Source organism: Bubalus kerabau, chromosome 15 (assembly GCF_029407905.1).
Source record: "Bubalus kerabau isolate K-KA32 ecotype Philippines breed swamp buffalo chromosome 15, PCC_UOA_SB_1v2, whole genome shotgun sequence".
In the NCBI taxonomy this organism is placed as follows: domain Eukaryota; kingdom Metazoa; phylum Chordata; class Mammalia; order Artiodactyla; family Bovidae; genus Bubalus; species Bubalus kerabau.
The window spans coordinates 68112377-68125493 of record NC_073638.1 but is presented as its reverse complement, the minus strand read 5'-3'; the positions used below and the strand labels follow the sequence as shown (position 1 = coordinate 68125493).

The 13117-nt window shown below is 42.3% G+C and overlaps 1 long non-coding RNA gene across 2 annotated transcripts in view; it reads right to left on the bottom strand.

Annotated features, from left to right (window-relative positions):
- The window catches only part of LOC129629326 (uncharacterized), a 38080-nt gene that overhangs the window by 10008 nt on the left and 14955 nt on the right, over positions 1-13117 (bottom strand). Inside the window, exons 2-3 of one of the 2 annotated variants that reach the window (XR_008703163.1) lie at positions 11397-11527; positions 8252-8626 (exon numbers count right to left, since the gene is read on the bottom strand). This is a non-coding gene — a long non-coding RNA (uncharacterized LOC129629326). Of the gene's footprint in view, positions 1-8251; positions 8627-11396; positions 11528-13117 lie in introns of those variants that run through there. The other variant, XR_008703162.1, reaches the window with a different exon arrangement.

Genomic DNA, 13117 nt, shown 5'->3' with positions numbered 1-13117 from the left:
TCCACTGATCAGACCTATATTAGTTCCCCAGATTGTATCTAAGCCTTGAAGGTTGCTTGTTTAAGCTGGCTTTCCTCAAGTCAAAAATGGCCCTTTCTAGAAAGTATAAATGAAGTCTATATGCATCCTTTGAAGTCTGACCACTGATTCTCCTCCCAGGACCACAAGATATGAGTCACTACCAAAAATGTTAACCACATTCGTTTATTAAATGGGGTTATTCATTTCCAAGATACTTATTACACTGAGAATGCTTACATTAAACTTAATGCCTTACAAAACTGATTTTGAATATTAAAAACACTGGGATTGAAATTAAAGTCACGGCACCTTGAAATTGAATCCTTTTCTATCATCAATGAGTTGTGTGAATCTGAGCAAGCCAAGCTCTCCTCCTACAATTCAGTCTTTTCACCTTAATAGTATTAGATAGTTCTTATTTTTAAATAAAGTTATAGAATTCCATATTCTATAGGCAAACTAGGAAACAGAACATCTTGTGCTTTTTAAAAGTTAAATATCACAATTTTATCTCCATTCTGAAGTTATTTGCGATGGTCTACTCATTCACTTAACACATGGGAGCTCCCAGTGACTCAAGGGAAAGAAACATTTGAAACTTTAAAAAAAAAAAAAAAATCAAGAAAAGAATCTTCCATTGTTTTCTAACTTAGCTTACTGGTTTTGGTTTAGGTTGATGGATTATAGTTTTAGATAAAAATTTGCTGTTGTTTGTGCTCAGTTGTGTCCAATTCTTTATGACCCCACGGACTATAGCCCACCAGGGTCCTCTGTCCATGGAATTTTCCAGGCAAGAATACTGGAGCAGGTTGCCATTTCCTACTCCAGGGTATCTTTCTGACTCAGGGGTTGAACCTGATCTCTATGTCTCCTGCATTATCAGGCAGATTCTTTATCATTAGCGCTATACTTATTGAATGCTTTCTACCCGGGTTGGGCTCTATAGCTAGACTCTCTTCAGTGGATTCAGGCCAATCTCGTCAGGTCAAGCAAAACACCTGGCACTTGTTCCCCAAGACTTCCTGAGAAAGAGTTGTGGGTTATACAAATTAATTTGTCTCTTACCCACAAGGAACTGAGAGAGTAGCATTAACATACACACACTGCTGCTGCTGCTGCTAAGTCACTTTAGTCATGTCCGACTCTGTGCGACCCCATAGACACACTGCTGCTGCTGCTAAGTCGCTTCAGTCGTGTCTGACTCTGTGCGACCCCATAGACAGCAGCCCACCAGCTCCCCCATCCCTGGGATTCTCCAGGCAAGAACACTGGAGTGGGTTGCCATTTCCTTCTCCAATGCATGAAAGTGAAAAGTGAAAATGAAGTCGCTCAGTCGTGTCTGACCCTTAGCGACCCCATGGACTGCAGCCTACCAGGCTCCTCCATCCATGGGAGTCTCCAGGCAAGAGTACCGGAGTGGGGCTAGTGGAAAGCTGCTAAAAAAACACAGGGAGTTCAGCTTGGTGCTCTGTGATGACCTAGAGGAGTGGGATGAGAGGGTGGAGGGAGGCCCAAGATAGAGGGGATATATGTATATTTATAGTTGATTCACATTGTGGTATAGAAGAAGCTAACAACACCGTAAAGCAATTATCCTCCAATTTTAAAAAAATCCTATGACAAATATTTTACCCACTAATACAGTAAAAACAAATTGTCTTATACAGAACAATCTATGCACTTAGCATATTTAACATTCCAGATATACTGTCAAGAAGAATTCATATACTCCTGCTTCTGTATCTTTAGGAAAATGTTGTTGAATACCTAAGATTAAAAACAAACTCATCCCCAGATAAAAGTAAATTAAATTTCGATTAAAATGAAGTGACACCAAGTTAAACAAAATAGATGCTGTAGCCACTATATAACTGCTCCAGCTCCATAAAATGCCCACTAGCTTTCATATCTTTACTTTAAAACTCAGCTATGCTTCTGCATAGGCACAGGGAGAAAAAAACTTCTGACTTGGCAAGACTTGATTTAAAAACAAAGAGTAGGAAAGATGCTTGAAGTGTCCTGACTCACCCTGTCGCTCATTCCATAGCAACATTTCTCCCACCAAAACCAAAGTTAAAGGTCAGCTTCGGAGCTTGAGAGGGCAAGACGTGATAATTAATACTGAGTATGTACTGCATGCATATGTCTAAGTCACTTTTCATACACTAAATCATTTACAACCACTATGAAGATTAATTTTACATGTGAACTTTATGGGCTGAGGGATTCCCAGATGGCTGGTAACACATTATTTCTAGGTGTGTTTGTGAAAGTGTTTCCAGAATATATTAGCACTTGAATCACAGACAATAAAGAAGATCTCTTTCACCTATATGGGCATCATCCAATCAAAATAGAGCAGAAAGATGGAGACAGAGCACATTTCCCCTCTCTGCTCCAGCGGAGGCATGGATTTTTCTCCTGTTCTTAAACACTGGCACTCCTGGTTCTTAGGCTTTTGAACTCAGACCAGGACTTACACCATCAGTTACCCAATGTTTACGCCTTTGGACTTGAGCTGAACTATACCACTGGCTTTCTAGATGCTCCAGCTTGCAAACGGTAGATCTCAGATTGTGGGAACATCTTGGCCTTCATAACCTTGTGAGTCAATTCCTATAATAAATCTCCTCTTTTGTGAGCGTGTGTACATGTATGTGTGCATATATCCTATTTCTTGTCTCTGGAGAGCTCTACTACAATACTCTTATAAAGTAAAATCGATTATTATCACCAGTCTTTGAATGAAGAAACACAGGCACATATAGGTTCAATATTGTGCCTTTTGTTACACAGTGTCACAAAAAAGCAGAGGTTCAAGTTTAGGCAATCTAACACCTTAGTCCTCATTCCTAACAAGTAACTATAAAAATAATAACTAATATTACTATTAACTATTATTGCATATCTTTTAAATGGCATTCCTTTTCTCACTTTCTCCTTGTGAACTAAGGGTTAGTATTCCCATTATAAGATTCTAAAAGATTAACTAAATAGCCTGATGTCACATAGCTAGCAAATGAGAGAGCATACATCTAAGTCTCTGCTTTTAAGCTACTGTCTGCCCTGTTTTGTGAGGATATGAGATGTTCCGTATTCTGTGGTTTTAAGAAAATCCAAGGATACTGAATAAAGTTTCCATGGCTAAAAGCTAATCAACCAGCAGAATATGAACAGACTCAGCATATACTAATACAGAAGAAAGAAGGGCTAAAGCAGAGCTGCAAATTAAGCACCTTTACAGTCGAGACAAATTCAACTATATACTATAGTAGTATAGTTACTACTATACTCAGACACAAGGACGACCCATTCCCACCCAAGTCTCCCTCCACATGCCAAAAAGACCTGACCACCAAGGCCCATGTCCTCTCTTTTAGACCATGTTTCAGTTATCCAGGGCTTCAGAAATCTGTGCACAAATGGTCTTGAGCCCTGGATCCAACCTCCCCAGGACCAGCCATGCCAATGATGTGCACACCCAAAGATGTTTGGCTGGGGCAGTAGTTTAAGGGGTGCAAAAGGAGTTTGGATATGCAAGGTAGGGTAGCTGCCTTTGTGTAGAAAGGAGCTAAAGGTGGTAAAAAGATAACAAGCAATGGGCCAGGAACTGGGCACTTACACCATCAACGCAGGATTTTGATAAATCTAAGAAATTTAAACTTGAACCCGGGCTTCCAGAATAAAGTTATATTTGTAAAGAGAAAAGGATAGGGCATATTTTATGTAAACATTTGTGAGTCTGATTTATAACTTTTAAAGACCTATGTCCTTCAGATCTCCATCTGCATTCCTGCCCTGAATCCAAAAATTCCAAGTGCAGGCTTGGGTCAGCTCATTTTTTTCTTATTCTTTCCCCTCCTCTCAGAGGTGAATATGCTGCAATGAGCTCACTTTAGTATTAAACTGGCTTCTGTTGTTTAGTCACTAAGTTGTATCCTACTCTTGTGATGCCATGGACTGTAGCCCACCAGGTTCTCTGTCCACGGGATTTCCCAGGGAAGAATACTGGAGTGGGTCACCATTTCCTTTGCCAAGGGATCTTCCTGACCCAGGGATCAAACCCACGTCTCTTGCATTGGCAGGAGGATTCTTTACCACGGAGCCACCTGGGAAGTCCCCTTTCAGCTGGTAGTGGTTAACAAACCTGGTTCGTGGCTCCACTGGTCTTTCCAGAGAGACTCATTAAATCTCAGCTACAGATGACTTTCTGTAGCCTCACTTCTCAGTCTCTGCTGAGGACAAGGAAAAAAAAATCACCTGGTGTTGTGTAGGAATTGCCATTTACATAACACTTTGCTGTTCACTTCATTGGAAACAGCTGTTTCATCGATTTATTTCAATGTTCATTAGCTTGACACACAAGATTATGGTGTGCTGTCTACATGATGCCAGAACAACTAGATGATTTAATCAAATTCAGTCCAACAAGCAGACAATTTACTTTGAAAGAGAAATTAGTCCATTTGTTTGCTTGCTTTTTTAATTGCTTGTTTTTAACTATCAATTGTAAATCAATAGGAAATTCAGTCATCCCCACCCCCATCCTGTCCACTCCAGAATAGATATCCACTCCGAGTAGAAGTTTGTATGGAGGGGGCTAGGCTAGACAACATAAGATGCTCTAGCTTTGTCATAGTTTTCCTTACAAGGAGCAAGTGTCTTTTAATTTCATGGCTGTAGTCACTGCAAGGAGATCCAACCAGTCCATCCTAAAGGAAATCAATCCTGAATATTCATTGGAAGGACTGATGTAGAAGCTGAAACTCCAATACTTTGGCCACCTGATGCAAAGAACTGACTCATTTGAAAAGACTCTGAGGCTTGGAAAGATTGAGGGCAGGAGGAGAAGGGGACAACAGAGGATGAGATGGTTGGATGGCATCACCAACTCAAATGGACATGAGTTTGAGTAAACTCCGGGAGTTGTTGATGGACAGGGAGGCCTGGTGTGCTGCAGTCCATGGGGTCAATGGGAGTCGGACACGACTGAGCGACTTCACTTTCACCTTTCACTTTCATGCATTGGAGAAGGAAATGGCAACCCACTCCGGTGTTCTTGCCTGGAGAATCCCAGGGATAGCGGAGCCTGGCGGGCTGCCGTCTGTGGGGTCGCACAGAGTCAGACATGACTGAAGCGACTTAGCAGCAGCAGCAGCAGCAGCCATAAAAGACCCTGCTCCTGGGAAAGATTGAGGGCAGGAGGATAAGGGTGTGACAGAGGATGAGATGGTTGGATGGCATCACTGACTTGATGGATGTGAGTTTGAGCAAGCGGAGATAGGGAAGGACAGGGAAGCCTGGTGTCCTGCTGTTCTTGGGGTCACAGAGATTCAGAATCAACTTAGCAACTGAACAACAACATGGCTAGACTTACAAAGTCATGGTGACATCAGTCACCTCTCATTCTGACATGTCTGAGTTCACAAAATCCAAAATACCTCCATCCTGCCTTCTTATAGGCTTCCAGCATTCTTCACTATTGAAGAATAGGGAGAGGTTAAATAAAAGTGACCTTATGATCATCTGAACCATCGTTTGGTGCCCCAAGATCAATATATCAACCCATTTGCTGCTTGAAAAGATGGGGCCAGATGTCCTGTAGCAGGAGATAAACAGACCTGAAACTCAGAATCCAGCTGCTTCACACAGTGTGAGATTCCAATCACTGACAACCATACCACAGCCTATTTATAAATAGAACATCTAATTGAAACCCATGTGAGAATATACCTGATTCATTGTGTGTGGCTGCCAGAAGCAATACAGAGCAATGGGAAATCATTAAAGAGGTACACTCAGTAGCCTTAGTGAAAGTGCCTGCTGATTTGGGGAGGGCACTTTGGAGAAGTGTCGTTCTTCCATTTAAAGATAGAAACTCCTCTGGCCACAGAAAGCAAGTTACTTCCCAGTCTTACCTACAAGTCACTTGGGTCATGGTATAAATTTGGAAGGCCGGCTGCAAGGAGTGAATTTTACTGATCATTTACCCTTCCCAAACAGCATGATCTCCCAGGACCACTCTGTTAGAACACAGTAGATCACAGCTTGCCGTAGGTAGGGCCGCAGCCCAAGCTAAACGATTTCATTAGGCACATGCTGACTTAGTCCAGATTGTTTCCTTCGGGTCCTGGATCCTATGTGGAATGGAATCATCCTCCATCATAATTACCAGAAGCGTCAGAAGCAGCTGTTGCCTCCTTCCCACTGCTAAGACTGGGCAGCAGACAGCCTGAGGGTCGCATCGTCTGACAACGACATGCTCGCTTCATGGCAGTGTGCACGCCTGTGCATTCCGTGGCCTGAGCCAGGAGCTGTCACCTGCCCACTTGATGCTGAATATGGTGTGGAAACTTCTCTCCACATTAACGGAGTGACGACAGGACTACTACACCCACTAAACACAAAGGAGTCACAAACACTAAGTTTCACTGAGACACACAAACTAGGGAATACTATTGTCAATATTAGCCATCAGTTACTTATCACCACTATGTGCTAGGCACCAAGCTAAGTTTGATATACATGATTTCACTTCATCCACTACAACATCTTTGAGATTAAAAAGTTATACCATCAACAATCAGAGCGTAAAGGAAAGTAAAACAGACCCTCATCTCGACATAGAGTCTACGAAAATAAGGGGAGAAAAGACATGAAGCAATTGATCCAGGAGGCATAGACTGAGGGGGGATAATTTGAGGCACTCAATCAACGTTTGTTATCACATAATATGGACTGAGATCACCGACCCCATGGACTGTAGCCTGCCAGGCTCCCTTGTCCATGGGATTCTCCAGGCAAGAATATTGGAGTGGGAAGTCATTCTCTTCTTCAGGGGACCTTCCTGACTCAGGGACCAAACTCAAGTCTCCTGCTCTTCAGGTAGGTTCTTTAACATCTGAGCCACCAGGGAAGCCCAACACTGCATGGTAAGCTCTGCACAAGATGCTGGGGACACGACAGAAGAGAGTGACATGGGTTTTACCACTTGAGAAATATAAAGGGAGTGATTTTTTAAACTGTTTTGAGAAAGTAATGCTCAAAATTCTCCAAGCCAGGCTTCAACAGTATATGAACCAAGAACTTTCAGATGTTCAAGCTGGATTTAGAAAAGGCAGAGGAATCAGAGATCAAATTGCCAACATCCATTGGATCATAGAAAAAGCAAGAGAGTTCCAGAAAAGCATTTACTTCTGCTTCTTTGACTACACCAAAGCCTTTGACTGTGTGGATCACAACAAACTGTGGAAAAATTTTAAAGACATGGGAATACCAGACCACCTTATCTGCCTCTTGAGAAATCTAGTATATACAGGTCAAGAAGCAACAGTTAGAACTGGACATGGAACAACAAACTGGTTCCAAATTGGGAAAGGAGTATGTCAAGGCTGTATATTGTCACCCTGCTTATTTAACTTATATGCAGTGTACATCATGCAAAATGCCAGGCTGGATGAAGCACAAGCTGGAATCAAGATTACCAGGAGAAATATCAATAACCTCTGATATGCAGATAAAACCATCCTTATGGGAGAAAGTGAAGAGGGACTAAAGAGCCTCTTGATGAAGGTGAAAGAAGAGAGTGAAAAAACTGGCTTAAAACTCAACATTCAAAAAACTTAAGATCATGGCATCCAGTCCCATTGCTTCATAGCAAATAGATGGGAAAACAATGGAAACAGTGACAGACTTTATTTTCTTGGGCTCCAAAATCACCACAGATTGTGACTGGAGCCATGAAATTAAAAGATCCTTGCTCCTTGGAGAAAACCTATGACCACCTAATAGCATATTAAAAAGCAGAGACATTACTTTGCCCAAAAAGGGCCATATAGTCAAAGCTATGGTTTTTCCAGTAGTCATGTACAGATGTGAGAGTTGGACCATAACAAAAGCTGAGGGCTGAAGAATTGATGCTTTTTAACTGTGGTATTGGAGAAGACTCTTGAGAGTCCTTTGACTGCAAGGAAATCAAGCCAGTCAATCCTAAATGAAATCAGTCCTGAATCTTCATTGGAAGGACTGATGCTGAAGCTGAAGCTCCAATACTTTGGCCACCTGATGAGAAGAACTGACTCATTTGAAAAGACCCTGATGCTGGGAAATATTGAAGGCAGGAGGAGAAGGGGATGGCAGAGGATGAGATGGTTAGATGGCATCACCAACTCAACAGACATGAGTTTGAGCAAGCTCCGGGAGCTGGTGATACATGGGGAAGCCTGGCATGCTGCAGTCCATGGGGTCACAAAGAGTTGGACATGACTGAGTGACTGGACTGAGCTGTTTGGCATAAAACAAGAGGAGAATAAAGGGACTAGCAGGCATTGCAGCAACCCCAGGAAAGAATTCAGTCCAGAGACTTCAGTCAGTGACACTTACCCTGAACAGGTAGGGAGAGAGGGTTGATAAGAAAAAGGCAGGAAAACTGAGGTTTATAAAGAGGTTCTTCCACAGACCCACATTAGAAGAGAATCAAGAGCTAGCTCTTCCACGATCTGTACCCCCTGGGAACTTCCTTGGTGGTCCAGGGGTTAAGACTCCATACTTCTAAGGCAAAGGTGTGTAGGTTCAATCCAGGATCGGGGAACTAAGGTCTCACATGCTATGGAGTAAGGTCAAAATAATTAATGAATTAACTTAGAAACTAAGAAATTAATGTTTAAAAAAAAAAGATTCATGCCTCCATGATTGCTGCAGGACACTAAACACCAGCTGCTCTGAATGGTCTTAATGCTCTGGAGGGCAAATGACAACTTGAGAATCTGATAAGCTATGCACATAAAGACACATGTATACACACACACAACTTTAACTTTTCTGAGATCTATCCATCTCCAAGACTAGAGAAATGAGCTGGGGCAGACGTATCCTCAAAGGGGTTGAAAGAGTCCAAGTCCAAGAAGGTGTGAGATGCACGAAGGCAGCCCCAGCCCAAGGATCTTAGTATTGGTGGGTATTCATTATATATAGTAGATAACTCAGAGAATATTATTAGCCAGCATCCTTCATGAATAAATGAGAAATTCAGAAATGACCTACTGATCAAAGAGGAGAGAGAAGTTTTGGAACAGCCTAAAAGAGGGTAACTGTAAGGAGTTTTCAGAAAACAGTTGTTATTAGTTAAGGACACTCTGTACACCTTCTTGGGGCTTCCCTGGTGGCTCAGACAGGAACTGCCTGCAGTGCAGGAGAGCTTGGTTCAATCCCTGGTTTGGGAAGAGTCCCTGGATAAGGGAATGGCTAGCCACTCCAGTATTCTTGCCTGGAGAATTCCTTGGACAGAGGAGCCTGGCAGGCTACAGTCCTTGGGGTCGCAAAGAGTCAGAGTACACCATGACATGAGTTGCTATGGAGGCAACCAAGAACATCAACCCTCATTTACAAACATCTATGGGACAGGCTAGATTGGAAAGCTCTTTTATTGTACTTTCTGTGTGTAATATATGAAGGAACCTTGGAGGATCTGGAGAAACCAGAATCAGAGTCCTGGTAGCTGAGTCAGCTACATATGCCCTAAAAGGAACCCACATATGAGTTCCCACTGTTGTGTGTTGACCAGAAGTAAACAACAAAAACAAACCAATTTAGTCTTTATGACAACCCAAATGAGGTTATTACCACAATCTAAATGACAAGGAACAAGTCTGCCTAAGGCTTTATGCTAGAAAATGGTACACTATGTAAACCCAGATCCGCAAATCTACAGAACTCGTCTTCATAATCACTGCACTCAATTGTCTCCCAGGCAAAGGATTCCAGGCAAGTGAAAAATTACATGAAAAAGGCAGGACAAAAATCTCACTCAGAAAACATCTGTTCCCTTCAGTCTTTGCTCCTCTGTGGAATACAGGTGCTGGGAGAATTTTCCATTCTCCAGATGCCCTTGCCACCAAGTTTCCCTCTGGCATCACAAATCATGCTAGAATGCTAGCTTAACCTGGACTACTTTGTCCCTGCTGAATGTTCTTTTTCTTTACAAGGAATGCTTATCATTAATGCAGAAATTCAATTACTGCTTGGATTTATTAATTTGTTTGCTTAATACATAGCACATACCATTCGGAGCTATGCACAGGATGAAATCACCATACCTGACAAAGGGAGACAGTTTACATGTTCAGCCTAGACATAAACTAAGCTGACTCAGGCCCAACAATCTTGTATTATAGCCTCTACCTGCTACTGCTACTGCTAAGTCACTTCAGTCGTGTCCGACTCTATGCGACCCCATCAACGGCAGCCCACCAGGCTCCCCCATCCCTGGGATTCTCCAGGCAAGAACACTGAGGTGGGTTGCCATTTCCTTCTCCAATGCATGAAAGTGAAAGTGAAGCCGCTCAGTCGTGTCCAATTCCTAGGGACCCCATGAACTGCAGCCCACCAGGCTCCTCCGTCCATGGGATTTTCCAGGCAAGAGTACTGGAGTGGGTTGCCATTGCCTTCTCTAGAGTGTGGTGCTAATCACATGACCTGTTCTTTACACGTAGGCAATGATCAATGGAGACAAAGACCTTGGCTGCAGGAACGGAGGCTGGGGCAGGAAATGTCCTTCCAGAGGCTGCCTCGCTCATATTTGGCAAATGAAACAGAACTGGCCTTGCTCAGCACTTGACTTGGAGATCCCTTCCCCACCCGCAGAGGAAGTTGAGCCTCTGCCCAATGAGATTTATGAAAACTATATTGTTTAATTTCCAAAGAATAGGTTGACATGGTCATTATCTCACAAATTAGGCCAAAAATAAGAATTCTGACTCTAAGTTGTCTTTACATTTATTTACGACCTTCCTGTGTACCAGCCTCTGCAGTTCTCACTGTAGCACATGCAGCATTCCTGTCTGAAGTCCTGGTACAGACAGACTGTGGAATATACTGAGTCATCAGGAGAGTGCAATTAATTAGTATCAGACACAGTTGTCTGGGGCTGTAGCACCCAGAGTCATTTAGGTAGAAGAACTACAGTGAGGAGGGAGGGAAAAAATCATAAATCATAGAGTCAGAGATACCTAAGTTCAAATATCTGTTCTGCTACTTACTTGCTGTGAGACTTTTGGCAAGTCACTTGCTATTTTTCTTAGAAACTAGTGATAAAATCTACTCTGGATGGCTTGTGTTAGGATTTGAGATGGTCATGGGAAAGCCCTCAATTATTCATGTGATAATGATTCCACAAAGAACCATCAAGAGCTACCATGGAAAGGAGACATAAATCTGAAGTCGAGGAGATGGACCACAGATGTGAAACAAAGACCATAAATCAATGGACAAAACAGTAATAAACCAACAACAATTCACAGAAAGGGAGGGGCAGTCATTTTATGCACTGTTCATGGGGAGCCTTATATTAAAGGAGTTCAGTTGCCTTCTAGACTTACCGGTGTTCTGTCTCTACCAAGATGTCATCCATGAATTCTGACCACTCTTGAGTCCTGCCAGCTCACTCAGGCCCTGGCAGTAGCTTTAGAGTTGGTCTTTCTCCTCTTGAAAGTAGAAGCCCTTTATTACTCTGAAATTGTGAAAAGCAAAAGGCACAGTAAAGATGCCTCTCTTCTCATAGAATTTTCCTATTAAGTTTCTGAGGTTTTAGTCATAGCTTAAACTGATGCCTGCTCTAATTGGATTTGATATTTCCAAAATTTTTTCTGGGTCAAAATATATCATTTTATGCTCCCATGGCATAACTCATACCTGTGTCTAGGTCAAAGGCTTTTTCCTTCTTTCTATTTATATCTGTACAAGAACTTGATTGTAGTCTAACTCCTATTACACAGCAATCTTTACTTGTACCTCTGTCCATCCACATGACTGTAAATTCCTTGAGGGCAGAGACTGGATTTTATTTTTCCCTGAAGATCTAGTCTGCTTTTTAGGAAAAAAAAATAATAGTTGAACAATAATGTGATTACTGTTACATGAGTGGATGCTATGAACCAACACAGGGCAATGTTGTGAATAGTGTAATTTATGTCCCAATTTCCTTTTGAACCAAAATATTTAAAATTACCTTGGGGAAAAGGCATTCACCAGATAATGTTAATGTGAAACCATCACCAACTTGATCATTAGTATCAAGTTAAGCTTTGAGAATTAAAATTGTGCTTACAAGAAGATAAAAACTGCAGTTTCCACAAGCAGAGTTTTACAATACATTTATAATGGAATGTTTCATCTTAATTACCTAGAAATATCTGAACTGAATGCTGACTATCAAGCATTTCCTTCTAAAATGATTTTTTGGGGTTGTAGTTTCCCTTACTAGTCCCACTGGTAAGTAACAACTCAATCTCCAGCAAAACTGTACAATTCCAACCTGCTCTAAGGCTATGCATTGCCTCCCTGACCAAAGCCAATCACCTTACAATTATGTATCAACCATAAGGTACATTAATGTCCCATGGAATTTTCCAGCCCAGGATACCAGAGTGGGTAGCCGTTCCCTTCTCCAGGGGATCTTCCCAACCCAGGGATCAAACCCGGGTGACCCACATCACAGGAGGGTTCTTTACCAGCTGAGCCACAAGGGAAGCCCAAGAATGCTGGAGTGGGTAGCCTATCCCTTCTCCAGCAGATCTTCCCAACCTAGGATCTCCTGCATTGCAGGCAAATTCTTTACCAGCTGAGCTACCAGGGAATCTCAATGTAATAGCAGCTATCATTTATTAGATGAATATGATCCTGTCTATTCTTTATTTGACGTGGATTATCTCAGTTTTTCTTTAAAACTACCCTCTGAAAGAACATTGCTTGTATCCCCATTTTATAGCTAAAGAAACTGAAACCCAAAGAGGCTATGTCACTGATCCAACAGACATATGAATGTATTCATCCTATGTCATCCACCACAGCTGAGATGGAGGAGAAAGACATCGAAGGCATGCCTGAGTGGCCACGGCCTGGTGACCACCTTCTTTTCTTTTTACAGGAATTCTCTCAGTTATGGGCTTCTCCGGTGGCACTAGTGGTAAAGAACCTGTCTGCCAATGCAGGAGACATGAGAGATGTGGGTTCAATCCCTGGACTGTGAAGATTCTCTGGAGGAGGGCATGGCTACTCACTCCAGTATTCTTGCCTGGAGAATCCCATGGACAGAGGAGAC